This window comes from Rhinolophus sinicus, chromosome 9 (assembly GCF_057876585.1).
Source record: "Rhinolophus sinicus isolate RSI-liver-muscle chromosome 9, RSI-T2T, whole genome shotgun sequence".
Lineage (NCBI taxonomy): Eukaryota > Metazoa > Chordata > Mammalia > Chiroptera > Rhinolophidae > Rhinolophus > Rhinolophus sinicus.
Window position 1 is genome coordinate 12,123,263 of NC_142509.1, and position 12,574 is coordinate 12,135,836.

The 12,574-nt window shown below is 40.8% G+C and overlaps 1 protein-coding gene across 2 annotated transcripts in view; it reads left to right on the plus strand.

Moving 5' to 3' along the window:
• Positions 1–786: 786 nt before the first annotated feature.
• The window catches only part of ETS1 (ETS proto-oncogene 1, transcription factor), a 122,670-nt gene continuing 110,882 nt past the window's right edge, over positions 787–12,574 (plus strand). Inside the window, exon 1 of one of the 2 annotated variants that reach the window (XM_074321872.2) lies at positions 787–874. The gene's annotated coding sequence lies outside the window, so the exon portion shown is untranslated. The remainder of the gene's footprint in view (positions 875–12,574) is intronic. The other variant, XM_019714816.3, reaches the window with a different exon arrangement.

Below are 12,574 nucleotides of genomic sequence, written 5' to 3' on the forward strand. Positions count from 1 at the left end.
CAAGATTTTCACATTGTTCAGTTTTTCTCTGAATTGGGAATATATGACTATTTCCACCATTTCATTCCTGCACCATGGACTATGACTCAGGGCCCTAAAGCTAATCTATTTTAGAGATCACCTAAAAGCAGGTTTACATGACGAGCGGATTTGGGCTACACTTTTCAGAAATCACAGCTCCCTACTCCATCAACTCTCTTCCATAGAATCATTTTCTTTTCCTTAAAAAATATCACATTTCACATCAGGTTACTAGAGATAAACAAGAAGCCTGAGCATGTGACTGGGTGGTAGTAGACACCCTTTCTTCTGACAGCCCTTCCTGACGGGATTATTCCCCAGTCCCTCCCTCGCCTAACCCGTTGCCTAGGTTAAATGGAGCGCCATTGAGAATCAAGACATGTGAAACGTGAATATTCACATATTCAGTAGAGAGTAAACCTAACGCATCTGCAAAGGCTGAAAGCCGGTGTTATCTCATTGAGCCAGTTCCCTTTTGTTCGTCTGCCTCCCAATTACTCCCCAAGGCTGAGTTATATTTAATGGAAGGATAATTTGAAGGATGGAAAATAAGGTGTGATTTGGTGCTATCTCAGCCAGTAACATTATTTGCTTTACCACCTAGACCGAAAAACTTGCTCTAGTGGTTGCCTCTGTGCTGTCCGGGGCTAGCGCAACCCTGCCTTTTTCCCAGCTTTCCCGGGCTTGACCACACCTCCCCCAATTTAAGGAGGCAGCTCTATTAGAAACATTATGGTCTTTGCATCCTTTAGCCATCGAGCCTAGGATTCCCGCAGGTAGTTGGAAGGAGACCACAGTCGTTGAGGGAAGCTCACTCAGGACTGTTTCTTCACCCAGTCTCTCCAGCAAAGTAGTAAGTGAAGTGTGAGTTTCTGCCTAAAACTTTGCAGTTCATTTTCCTTTTTTCCTTTTTTTTTTCTCCTTTAAATTCTGTGTAACGAAATGGTAAATTGATGAGGACTTTCAGGATACAGGCGGATTTTCTCTTTCTCTTTTCACGTTTTTCTGTATTTTCCATTCAATTCTGTATAATGATTTTCAAAAATACTTCCTAATCTTGTTTGAATAGTGTGAATCAAGGGTGTTTCACTCTTTTCCCTGCTTTATAAAAGCAAAATCATGCACGTTTTTGATACTCACAGATTAGTTGTCAGAAACTCTGAATTTTTTTCGCGTATTGGAACACTTCCAAAGAACTAAAGTTAAATGTAGTCATTTCTTTTGATTTTTTTTTTTTTGGTCTTTCACTCCTAGCGAGCCTATTGTTTTACCTCCTTTTTCTTTTCTTTCTTAGCAGCTTAATGAGTTGCTTTTATGGAGGAGAAATTGCTACAGGTTTGAATATAACAAGCCAAATTAGCCTTTTTGGTGTTTTTTCCTGACTTGTGACTCACCTTTCTCTAAGGTTCTCCCTGTCCTTCGGACTGCAGCTGAGAAGGGGGTCTCTGAGTCAGGGGGACATTTGTCCCCTCCACGGCAGAGCTGGACTTGAGGGACTCTGCCATTGAAGAGCAAGGGGTGTGTGTAGATGGCCATTCCCCATATTCCGTGATTTTATTTGGCAATTCCACTTTGTCTGTGGCTTCTCATCTACTGTTAAAACGTCTCTGCTACCCCCTTTTAAAGTAGCATTTTATGTGGGTGAACTATTGGAAAAGATGCTGGGTTACTGAGATCAAGGCATGTAATTGATAGGTTTTTCTTATTATCTTTTGCGTAAGTTTTGAATTTTTTTTTAATCTCAAGGCCATTTTTCTTCCTACTTCATACCACTACTGTGCAACTGAAAAGATAGATATTTGTTAAGTAACAGAAAATACAGATTCTAAAATGATAACTCTGGCAGCTCCATTTGATTTGTAAAATGACTGACACTTTGTCTCTTTCATCAGTTGTGGTTCTGGATTGCATCACCTCCTTTTTATCTAAAGAGAAAAACCTTTTGCTACATATGCCTGGAGGGTTGCTGGGTGACCACTAGTGCTAGGGAGATTCTTACCTGTTGTTTCCGAACGGAGGGAAGGGAGAGCTAATGAGTTAATGTCTGCAAAGTGCTTTGAAGATGAAAAGACCTTTTCATGTGTTCAGCATTGTAGTTATTAATATTAATATTTGAAGAAGCATGCTGCTTCTAATTGTAAATCAACAACTTCCATCCTTGCCAACTCAGTAGTGAAAAAACAAACAGGGGAGGCAGCCACGCAGACTCTTCCGTCCTGGTTCTGCAGCCAAGGATGTAGGAAGTGAGAGTCTGATTACAGAGGGGGCATCTTTGTCCTACAGGCCCCTCGCACCGAGGTGCTTGTTGGTAGAGGTGCCAGGAGGTCCTAGAGTAGAGCCCTGGGGGAGGGTGGGGAGCAGGAGGTAATCCCTCAATATCTGGTATCTATGACCTTGGAGAATTGGTGGAGGGCATGAACCTGGGCCAATTGCTTGCCTCTGAGTATAATGGCATTCAAAGGTGAGTAAGATAAGAACTGGCACCAGCCCTGGCTTTGGAGTCAGGAAAGTGGATGTGCACTTGGGTCCTATTAGAGGTTGGCTTTGTAACTGAGAACAAGTTATTTAACGTGACTATGCCTTTTTTCTTCATCTCTAAATTGTAAGTTATGACTTGTGCCCCACCTATGTCATACAGAGGAGAGAACAGAAGTAAATATAATTAACTCGGATGTTTCTCTCCCGACTGTACATGGAGCCTCAGTGTAGGTGCAGCCGAATTTCTTACTGATCATTCAAGTTCTGCTGTACCTCATGGTTTTATTTACTGGTGAACAGATCTGTTTGCCACAGCAACGCTCCTTTCCTCGTTACCATTCAAAATTCTCATTTCTGCATCAAACAGCAAAGGGAAGGGATTACATCCCAGAACCTGGGCATCCGACCTCCCTTCCCTCCATCCTTTCCTCTCTCTCTCTCTCTTTCTCTCTTTCTCTCTCTCCCTTTTATATAAATTAAAAAGTATTTAGTATTTGAGCAAAATAAATGTGGTACACTATGCAGCAATTTAATGCCATTGGAGGCAAATTTTGTGAGTCTTTAATCTTGGAGACACTTAGATATGAAGACGACTCATTTTTTTTTGCCTTTTCATTTCCCCTGTCCCTGCTCTACTGAAAATGTAACTTTAGGGAGCTCATTTTTTAAATCTGGATGATTATCCGCATATAATACCTGGTTTCCTCCACTTCACCTGAGTGAGGCAGGATAACAATCCCTCCTGTTCACTGGGCACTTGGTCCATTGCAGGGCCTGTGCTCGGTGTTTTGCACGGACGGACCAGTCATTTAACCTACAATGAAGTCTTTGAGGTGGGCATCTTGTCATCCCCATTTAACAGATGAGGACCAACTTTTGGGGGAGACCTGATTAGAACTGAAGGAATGTGAGTCCAGGGCTTGCGTCTGGGGTGATGTCTCCCAGGAACTTGAGTAGCTTTGGGACACTTGCACAAGTTTAGGCTGAATTTTTCCACGTAGACCTAGGGTTTGCTTTTATCTGTGAGAGTACAGTGGATCAAGTTTATTTTCCAAAGGGGAATCTGTATTAATTCTTCACTGTTAGAAACATACTGAAGAAAGGCTACAAGGTCTAGTCTCTTCCTCAATCTCTTGTGACAAATATGAATTTAATTTCTATTCTGTGCCCAGCCTTGTGTTGGGTGCTGTGATGGGTACAGAAGCAGCAATACACAAACTCCATTTTTTAAATTAACATAATTTATTTTAGGAGGCAAAGTTTTACCTGAAAACAGGTTAAAAATAAAAGATAATGTAATTGTTATGCAAAGTGATACAGTCTATGAGTGCTTTGAGGGTTCTGATGGAAAAAAGTGGTGTCCAGAGCAGTAACGGAAAGCTGTTTGTGATCAATTTTGATTCTCAAAGAAGAGGGTAGATTTGATATTTCAGTTGACCAAGTGCTGGTGCTGTGTTAAGCACTTAAAAAGGATTAGTTTAGATACTATTTATTAGGATGAAAGTCAAGCAGCAAACTTTTAGTGCTGATGTCAAGAAAATATTCTCACTGGGGGAAATAAAATCTATAAATTTTCAAGAGATGTGGAAAAGTAGAAAACCCCAGGATTTTAGTCTTTTCATATTCAAAAATTTTTTTTTAACTTTTCATTTTGAAATAATTCAGATGCACAAAAAGTTGCAAAACATAATACAAAGAATTTCCAAAAGATTTAAATACTTTAAAATTATGACAAATATAATGCAAATTGCTCTCAGTCACCTTTTGGTGCCTCAGGTGATCCTTAATCCAAAAGGATTTCTGTTGATGGAGGATGACAGTGAGGCTGGTTTCATGACATTAGAGGCGAAATAACTAAAACCACAGCTTCTTAGGAAAGGCAAGAAGTTTTGTCAGATGTGGCCATCATCTGACATTTGGCTTGAGAGGCACGGACAGATCCTGAGCTGCACATTCTCTGTGGCTGGGTTTGGATTGCAGCTCAGATAAAAATCAAACTTTTGCTCAGCCTATGGCACAGTTGTCTTCTTGTCTGTTCCTCAGTGGACTCTGCCACCTAAACACTTGCCTTGTTATAATTACACATGAGTTGAACCAAGTTTGTCCAGCTACTGCCTTGCTCCTCAAAGTGAGTTCTTTGACCCGCAGCATCAGTAAACATCATGTGGGATCTTGTTAGAAATGTAGACTGTCTGGGAGGACCTCAGACCTGCTGAATCGGGCTCTTCTGCATTGTTAACAGGCTTCCCAGGTAAGTCTTATGCATATCAGCTGGGGAAGCACTGCTGTAAAGAAAAAGCAAAACAAACAAACAAACAAAAACTTTTGCGATATTTTTCCTAGCAGCTTGCTACTTCCTTATATTTCTATCTAGTTACTAAAGTGTTACTCCACAAAAGATTGGCATTTATATCAAAAAGATGTTGGTTTAACTCAGGAAGCTGCAATATTTCCCCATTTGTGCTATGCAATCTTTCAGTGGTTTGTTCCCCACTGTAAAAAGAATGCTTACTTCTTGGTTTTATGCATAACAATGATACAAACACTACCATTCAACAGAAATTGCGCCTCTTTTCTCCTGTGAAATTCTTGACTAATGCTCCTCTCTCTATGGTTATGAAAGGGAATGCTTTTTATGATGATTTAAATACCAGTGCTTTAGAAAAAGAGAGAAGGGATTTAGACCACCTGGGTTCTAGCTCAATTACCTGAATAAATAACCTCTGCTACCTTGGGGCATAATAATAATAATACAACCACTATTACTATTAATTCATGAATGCTTACTAATCTCAGGCACTGTGATAAAATAGCAATAATAATAACCATTATTTATCGACCATTTTATCATCTGTAATGCACTCTGCTAAGCACTTTTATTTTACATAACCCTTCTCAATAATCCTGAAAGGGTTGGTATTACAATCTCCATTTTACAGTCAAGGCAACTAAGATTTTGTGAGGTTAAGAAATGTGCCCACGACCCATACATGCAGTAAGGAGCTCTAGGTAACCCATAATCTGTTTAACTCCAGAGCTCTTTATCACTCTGCTAAATACTTCACCTCTCTGGGTTCAATTTATTCAATTGAAAAATGGGCAGATTTAATGAATTGTTTCCAACGCCACAGTTCATGGAATTTGCAAAATCCCTCTTTGTATAAGAATGCCAGCAAACTAACATTATACTACTGAGAAATTTGAACCTTACAATTTGGGCAATGAAACAAATGAAACTCCACCATGGAAATCACAATCAGACATAGTCCAAGAAGTTGTCTGCTGGATTTGAGAGATCTGAAGCAGCTGGTGTCCTTTAGTTCAATTTTAAGAGGGCGTTATTCAAACTCTCTCATACCCTTTCATTGTTCTCTCCATATCTATGTTTATGGTGACTCTCAGTTTTCTTGAGAGTTTCTTAACAGCCTGAGCCATATCTAAATTCTAGATTATATCTGACATGCTCCACACGCTGTGAGTTGAAAAGTAATTTAAAATTTTAGGCTCTTTAGGGATTCCTCGGGCCAGAGTCATTGGGTTAGAGTCGCATCTTTAGTGCTGCAGCCCTTCTTTGGGTTTGATTTGGCCAAGAATCTCATATGCCATGACCTCTGCTACACCCGCCGTTATAAAGTACGAGCACTTCACATTTTTCTTCCAGCTTACTCTTTTTTGTTTCTAGTTTCTTACTAAAAATCATCCTACTTTATTTATTCAGTTATTTGTGGAGCACCTACTGTTGCGTGGCACTGGACTACATCTGAAGGCCCAACGGTGATCATTTGTTGAATTTCAGGGTTAAATATAGGATTTGGGGAATGGCATTTGAAGACAAAGCCACTTTTACTGTAAATAGTTTACTGAATATTCCCTTTAGAAGTAGAGCGCTTTCCCACACTAGAATAAGGAGTGTTCATTTCTGAAAACTTTCAGAGACTAAGATTGACATTGTGCTTGTTACCTTCCTGGGCATATACGAGCAGGCAGGTTGGAAGGTATTGCCTTGATGCTTATGAGAAACAGCACCATTCCAGCAGTGTGATGGTGAGGGGTTTGTTTCCATGAGGAGGAAACATAAAGCAGTCTATGAGACAATCTTTATTTCCTAACTATAATGGTACAACAGACTAAAACCATTTTATGTCCTCTTTCTTTTCCAGGAGATATTAAACAATATACCCTTCTAATATTATAATCACACAAGTCCATTTTTAGTATTCTAAGAAAGATCAGTTGAGCTGTGTCAATTCATACAGAACTTGAAAGTATTATGCTTAATTAGGAGATGGGAGTTGTTTAGAGAAACAGGAGATGGATATGAGTCATTTTCAGGTCTCGATTCATGTAAGGGTGGGGGATGAATTACCAGTGGTGTTGGGGAGAAACAAGACTGAGGTTCCCTGTATTGTGAGTTGCTGCTTTGTGAACTTAGTGACAGAGTGAATTTAGTTTAAGATACAGAAGCCAATAGCACGTAAATGAGAAGATCGCCTTTATTGGTCAGTGCTGGCTAATTAAAATAAAAAAGAATGTTTACTACTGTAATAGGGGGATACTCAGTCGAGAAATTGAGCTTCTTCCAGGTTTAGGAGTGAGACAGAGACAACATCTTCAAGTCCTCTAACCATTTTTCTTTTCTGGTTATTGTAGCCACAAAGTTTCCTTGGGGGATTGAGGAATGTTCAGCCATCTAAATTTGATGCTATTTTGATCTAAATGCTTAAATGTGAGTTTTTGGAGAATTGGACTTGGTAGCTTTTGTTACACTTCCAGATCAGGGGAGAGATCTACTAAAATGATTTGAAAAACATGGATGAGAATTAGGAAGAAAATGAAGGCAAACAATAGACAGACTCTTCAATCAGCTAAATCCATTAGCTTAGAGAAAAAATACCCTGCGTGTAGTTAACATTAAAGAAGCCTAACTTCAGGTAGCATATGGACACACATCATCACAGATAACATTTTTTTTGGCGGGGGGTGGGGGCACCATAGATATCTTCACTCTCTTGGATATACTCAGGCAGTGAGACATAACTCTTGCACATCCTAACTTTTATTTCACATAGTGTTGCATGTCTACTGTGTGCCGTCTGAAAAGGTAGTCCCTACTCTCAAGCAACTTTCAGGAGCAGAAACAGACACAAATACAGGAAGTACAATGAACTTTAGTAGGTACACTGTGAGAATAAATACCAGGGAGGAGGATCAAGGATGTCCATCTAACTAACTGCCTAGGAGGTTCAGGGAAAGCTTTCTGAAAGAGCTGATACTCAGTCTTGTAACCGAACAGGAAGAGAGTTCCTCCACCTGGAGCACAGCTGAGCCAAACAGTGAACACTGAGAATTGCAGTGGAGGAATTAGGGTCGCTTTATTGCAGGGCACTCTGCAAGGAGAATGGCAAGCTATAGCTTGAAAACCCGAACTCCTCAATGGCTTATAATGGCGAGGGTAGTGTGTTTAAAAGGGTTACAGGGAATTAGTATGCCGAAGCATTGTGGGGGCAAGTTTTAGTTGGAGAGCTTTGGAACTTGACCATTTATGGTAAGGAGTTTCTGCATTGGGTCCTCCTTTGCTTCTGAAAGGGTTCCGGTTTTCAAGTTCTGGTCATGTCCTGGTTCCAACGACTGGGGCACAATACTTTGGTTCTGGGTGTAGCTGAAGGTCAAAGTTCTTCTGTGCAGCTGCTTTGGCTGCTTAACTTGCGATTTTAGTCTGCTGTCTCTGAAAGGCAACTCAGTGTCTTGTTAGAAACAGGGTAGGATCATTTTGAACTGGTTTTTCCATTCTAGTCTTGAGTTTTTAAAAACAGATTTATAAGGCATTTATTTGGAAACATGAAGTTAAAACTATCCATTACACATGAAAGGTGTTGCTTTGATAACACGGGTGGCAACACTGTCTTTAGCTTGGCAAAGGTGCTGGCTTTTGGAGAAGGTTTCCTTTAAATAGTCGTTTTGAAAGCGAACTTCTTTTTCACCTGTATTCCAGGCCAAAAGGATATCCTTTTTGTATAAATTGATGGGAATCCTAACTTGTTGATATTAGGAGAAATATTAATTGCAAATCTATTTAAATTTTGCATAGATTTCAAAGAGGAAAAAAACCTGCATTATCTACATTTTTTGTCAGCTGTATCTCACTTTGTATTCCCCATGTAGGATCCTCATACCCAGGATACATTGTAGCCATAATTCCTGACCTATGAAGCTAACATCCAATTTAAAACACAACTGCCTTTTGGTGGCAGTGTAACTTTGGCTTCTCTGTTATGGAAGACAGTGTGTCAATATGTATTCAGATATTGAATATACACATTCTTTGTCCCAACAGTACCACTTTTAGGCATTTAATGAGACTAGAACGTATTTTAGGAACTTTCTTAATGACAAGGAATTGGGGACAAATTAATTTCACAATAAGAGGCTCATTAAGAAAGGAACACTACATATGCACAATACTCGACAGCCATACTCTGGGAGGTAGAGCTATATTGATTGATATAGAAAAATGTCCACAGCATTGTGTTAAGCATCAATGAAGAAAATCAGATTGCAAAGCAGCAAGTACAGAATAAAACTGAAGGTAAAATTATGGTCATATGTGTATATGTTATATCTATATCTGTATAGATGAATTAAAAAATACCTAGAAGAATGCTGAACAAAATATCAGTAGAATTATCTCTAGAGGATAGTGATTTTAGCATTCATTTTAGAATTTTCTGTATTTTTATTGTAATTTTTCAATGAATAGATATTATTTTGGCAAAAACAATTATTTTCAAAAGAAAAAAATATAGTTTACTGAGTTATTTACCTAAAGGCATAGTCTTTCCTTGAATTGCACATAATCCAAAATGAAGAACCCTTAACTGGTGTCACAGTTATCATTCGGAAAGGTAACCAAGCAGGGCAGAGCTGATGTGAGCTGGAGGCGGCCTCCATCAAGGCCTCCTCTCTTGGGATTTCCTGCTCTTCTGCCTTGGCCTGAGCCTCCCAGCTCCCATCCTCTCTTCATTCTGGGCGTCACGCAAACTGCCCCTGGAAAGACCTAGGTGAAGAAGTGTCAGCCTGCAGATCCTGGCCCTCAGAGGAGGGAAAGTTCTAGAAGCTGTCAGTTGCATGCTTTATGAAGAATAGAGTTCTCTCTAGAGTCCCACAGAAAATTAGTTCGAAGTGCTTTATTGAACGTGAGACAACCACATAAAGTAAACTGTTAACCTTTTTTGTCCTCTGCACAGATTGCCCGTTTTTATCCCCCAAATCCAGGATGGTTAGGGTAGAGAAGTACAGGAGAAGGTGGCTGAAAACCTGCGGTCAGGCCTCGGTTGGTCCAGTTAAGAGCTTTGCAAGTTTCTGTGCTCCTCTGAAAAAGGGGAGTGAAGTGAGTGAATGGGCATGTACAAGGTTTTATAACGTACCCTCCTACGTTCAACAATTATTTGTGTGTCACCAACCTACCAACACTGGTGGGCTCTAAAGATACAGGGTGAAGAAATAGACTAACTCCTTGCCCTGGAGGGGCTTAAATTCTAATGGAGTAGGAGTGGGGGAGACAATAAAACAACAGCTAAGTGTCAGGGGTGGGGAGTAGGGCACTGCTATTTATACGGGGGTTGCGGCAAAGCCTTTGATAAGTAGCATTAAATAGGCAGGGAATAAAGGGAAGCAGTTTTCACTTAGAAACAGCTCATAAAGCAAACCTTTTATTTCAAGTGGATCTTCATCCAGACCTACCATCTAGTCAGATTCTCCAATTTGAAAATCAAATGTTATTTACATCTGATCCACCTCTTACATGTTTCATCTTTTGAGGCCAATTCATTCATTCATTCATTCATTAAAAAAAAAAAAAAGAATTTTATTGTGCTCCACAGTCTGTCTTAAATTCTGGAGATACAAAGATGAAAAAGACATGGTGCCCACCTTCACATAGCTCAGTTGGAATGGGAGAGGCATTTAGAAACAGATGTTTATAAAACAGTATGTTAGCCACAATGATTGAAATACATGTGGGGAACACAGAGATGGAGCAGGTGGCCCTGGCAGGAGTGAGGGGTGCTTCACGAAGGATTCCTGGCAGCGAAAACTTCTGAGATGAGCCTAAAGGCTTGTGGAGAAGGGTTTAGCCCTGAAGAGCAGCAGGGTAGATTGTCATTTCTATTTGAAGAGGTCCTGTGAGAAGGGCAGGGAAGTGAGAAATAGCACTGGGTGCTTAAAGGCACAGAGAGTTTCATGTTACAGGAGCGAAGTTTTGTACTGGTGTGTGGTGAGGGGTGGGCTGAGGCAGGCGCCCAGATCCTGGAGGCCATGGCAGGCAGTCACTTCAGATACCTTTATTCTGCTGCTTGGGCTTTGTTGGTCCCATGCAAGAAACACGAACCTCAGCTCTTCCTGACTCTTGTTACCAAGTGTTCAAATCATTTCTACATTGAGACAAACCTATGGATGCTTTTGGGCTGGGGAGTAAATCTTAAATCACACAGTTGTTTTGTGTTTAGGTAATAAACGTTTACAGTGCCAAGACAAAAAAAAGTTGGTCCAGCTGATGTTCAAATAGCTGTCATGTGGGAGGGAATTCTCTTTGGCTAAGGAGTCCAAAAGAAAAAAAAAAAAAATCACCCAAACACTCCTTTTGCTTTTTCTGAAAGGGTTTGCGTCTACAGCAGCTGTTCTGTGTCACAGTCTACAAGTGGGAAAAGGGTGGGTTCTTTTTTTCTTTCTCCAAAAAATAATAAAGCAGTAATCCATTTCTGTCCCAGAGTTATTTCCTGAGATGAGAGCCCTGGCAACTCCCTCTTTTCAGCTTCCTCCCTGGGTGAAGGGCTTTTCCCCAAGGGAAGTGTCCTTCATGTAGCACACAGCTTCAAGAAAACAGCCCGGCACAGAATGTGCCATATGTGGGGCCACAGGTTTCCTCTCTCACTGTCAATTGGAAAGAGAAAACATATTTACATGGACCCTTTTTCCAAGCTGCATGGAGTGTGGCTGTGTAGAGGAAGTCCAGCTCTCAGGCCAAAAGTCTTGGAGCCTTTGAGCTGGGCTTCAGCACAAGGTTGCCAATTCCAAAAGTCCTGACTCTTGCACATATATAACTAAAACAGGAATTCAGAATGGTAAAGGTCTTTGGCTGCCTGTGGGAGTCTAGGAATGGTTCCTAGGGCCATCTGGTCACACCTTACACTGGACAGTCTTCCGTGAGCCCTCTTCCCCACACCCACAGAACTGACTGCTATTTCCCCCATGTTGTTGGTAAACTACCCATCATATTATATTATATTTATATGTGAGTCTGTCTTCTCCAGGACCTGAAGCTAGAGACTGTCCTTCTCAGTTTTATCCTGAGTCTGATCGAATGCAAGGTCCACGAGGTCAGGGCTCTTTGTTTACTGGTGCATCTCCAGGGCTCAGAACAGTGCCTGGCACGAAGCAGACACACAGTATTTATTTACTGAATGAATAAACAAGTTCCTAACAAAGGAAGCCATCACTGTGCTCCTTGAATAAATGGAGCTGTGATGATTCAAGGGATCCATGCGGCTTTGGAGGAGGAAACCAGGGGGCTGAGTGGCTTGTAAGAAGCCACACTCCTCCATCTCTGCACATTTTCCAAAGGTACGGATGACCCTGCAGGGCCCTGGAGGGATGACTAACTTTTCCCTGATCAGGGTTAAGCCTTCCTCACTAGGACACGATCCATGTTGTTAACTTTTAAATCTCATTCATGAGTAGATGAGAAACATTGAAGTGGGGGTGTATGGCTCGATGATGATTCATTAGGACTTTAAAACTCGATTTTGAGATTAAAAATAAGGAATGCTTTGGTAGAAGGGGACGTGGAGCTCACGGAGACTATCCTCACGAGAATTGGCGAGGACGAGTCCACGTTGACCTGGGCTGTGTGCATCTCATTTTTATTTCATGCTCAGTGCCCAGCGCAACATCTGATACATGGTAGCTGCTCACTATTGTTAGGAACAAACACTGAATGGGTGACCACTGGTACAGATGTTAACGATGTCCTTGGACTAGAAGAACTGCACCATTTTCTACTCCTCAGCTTTACCACTGG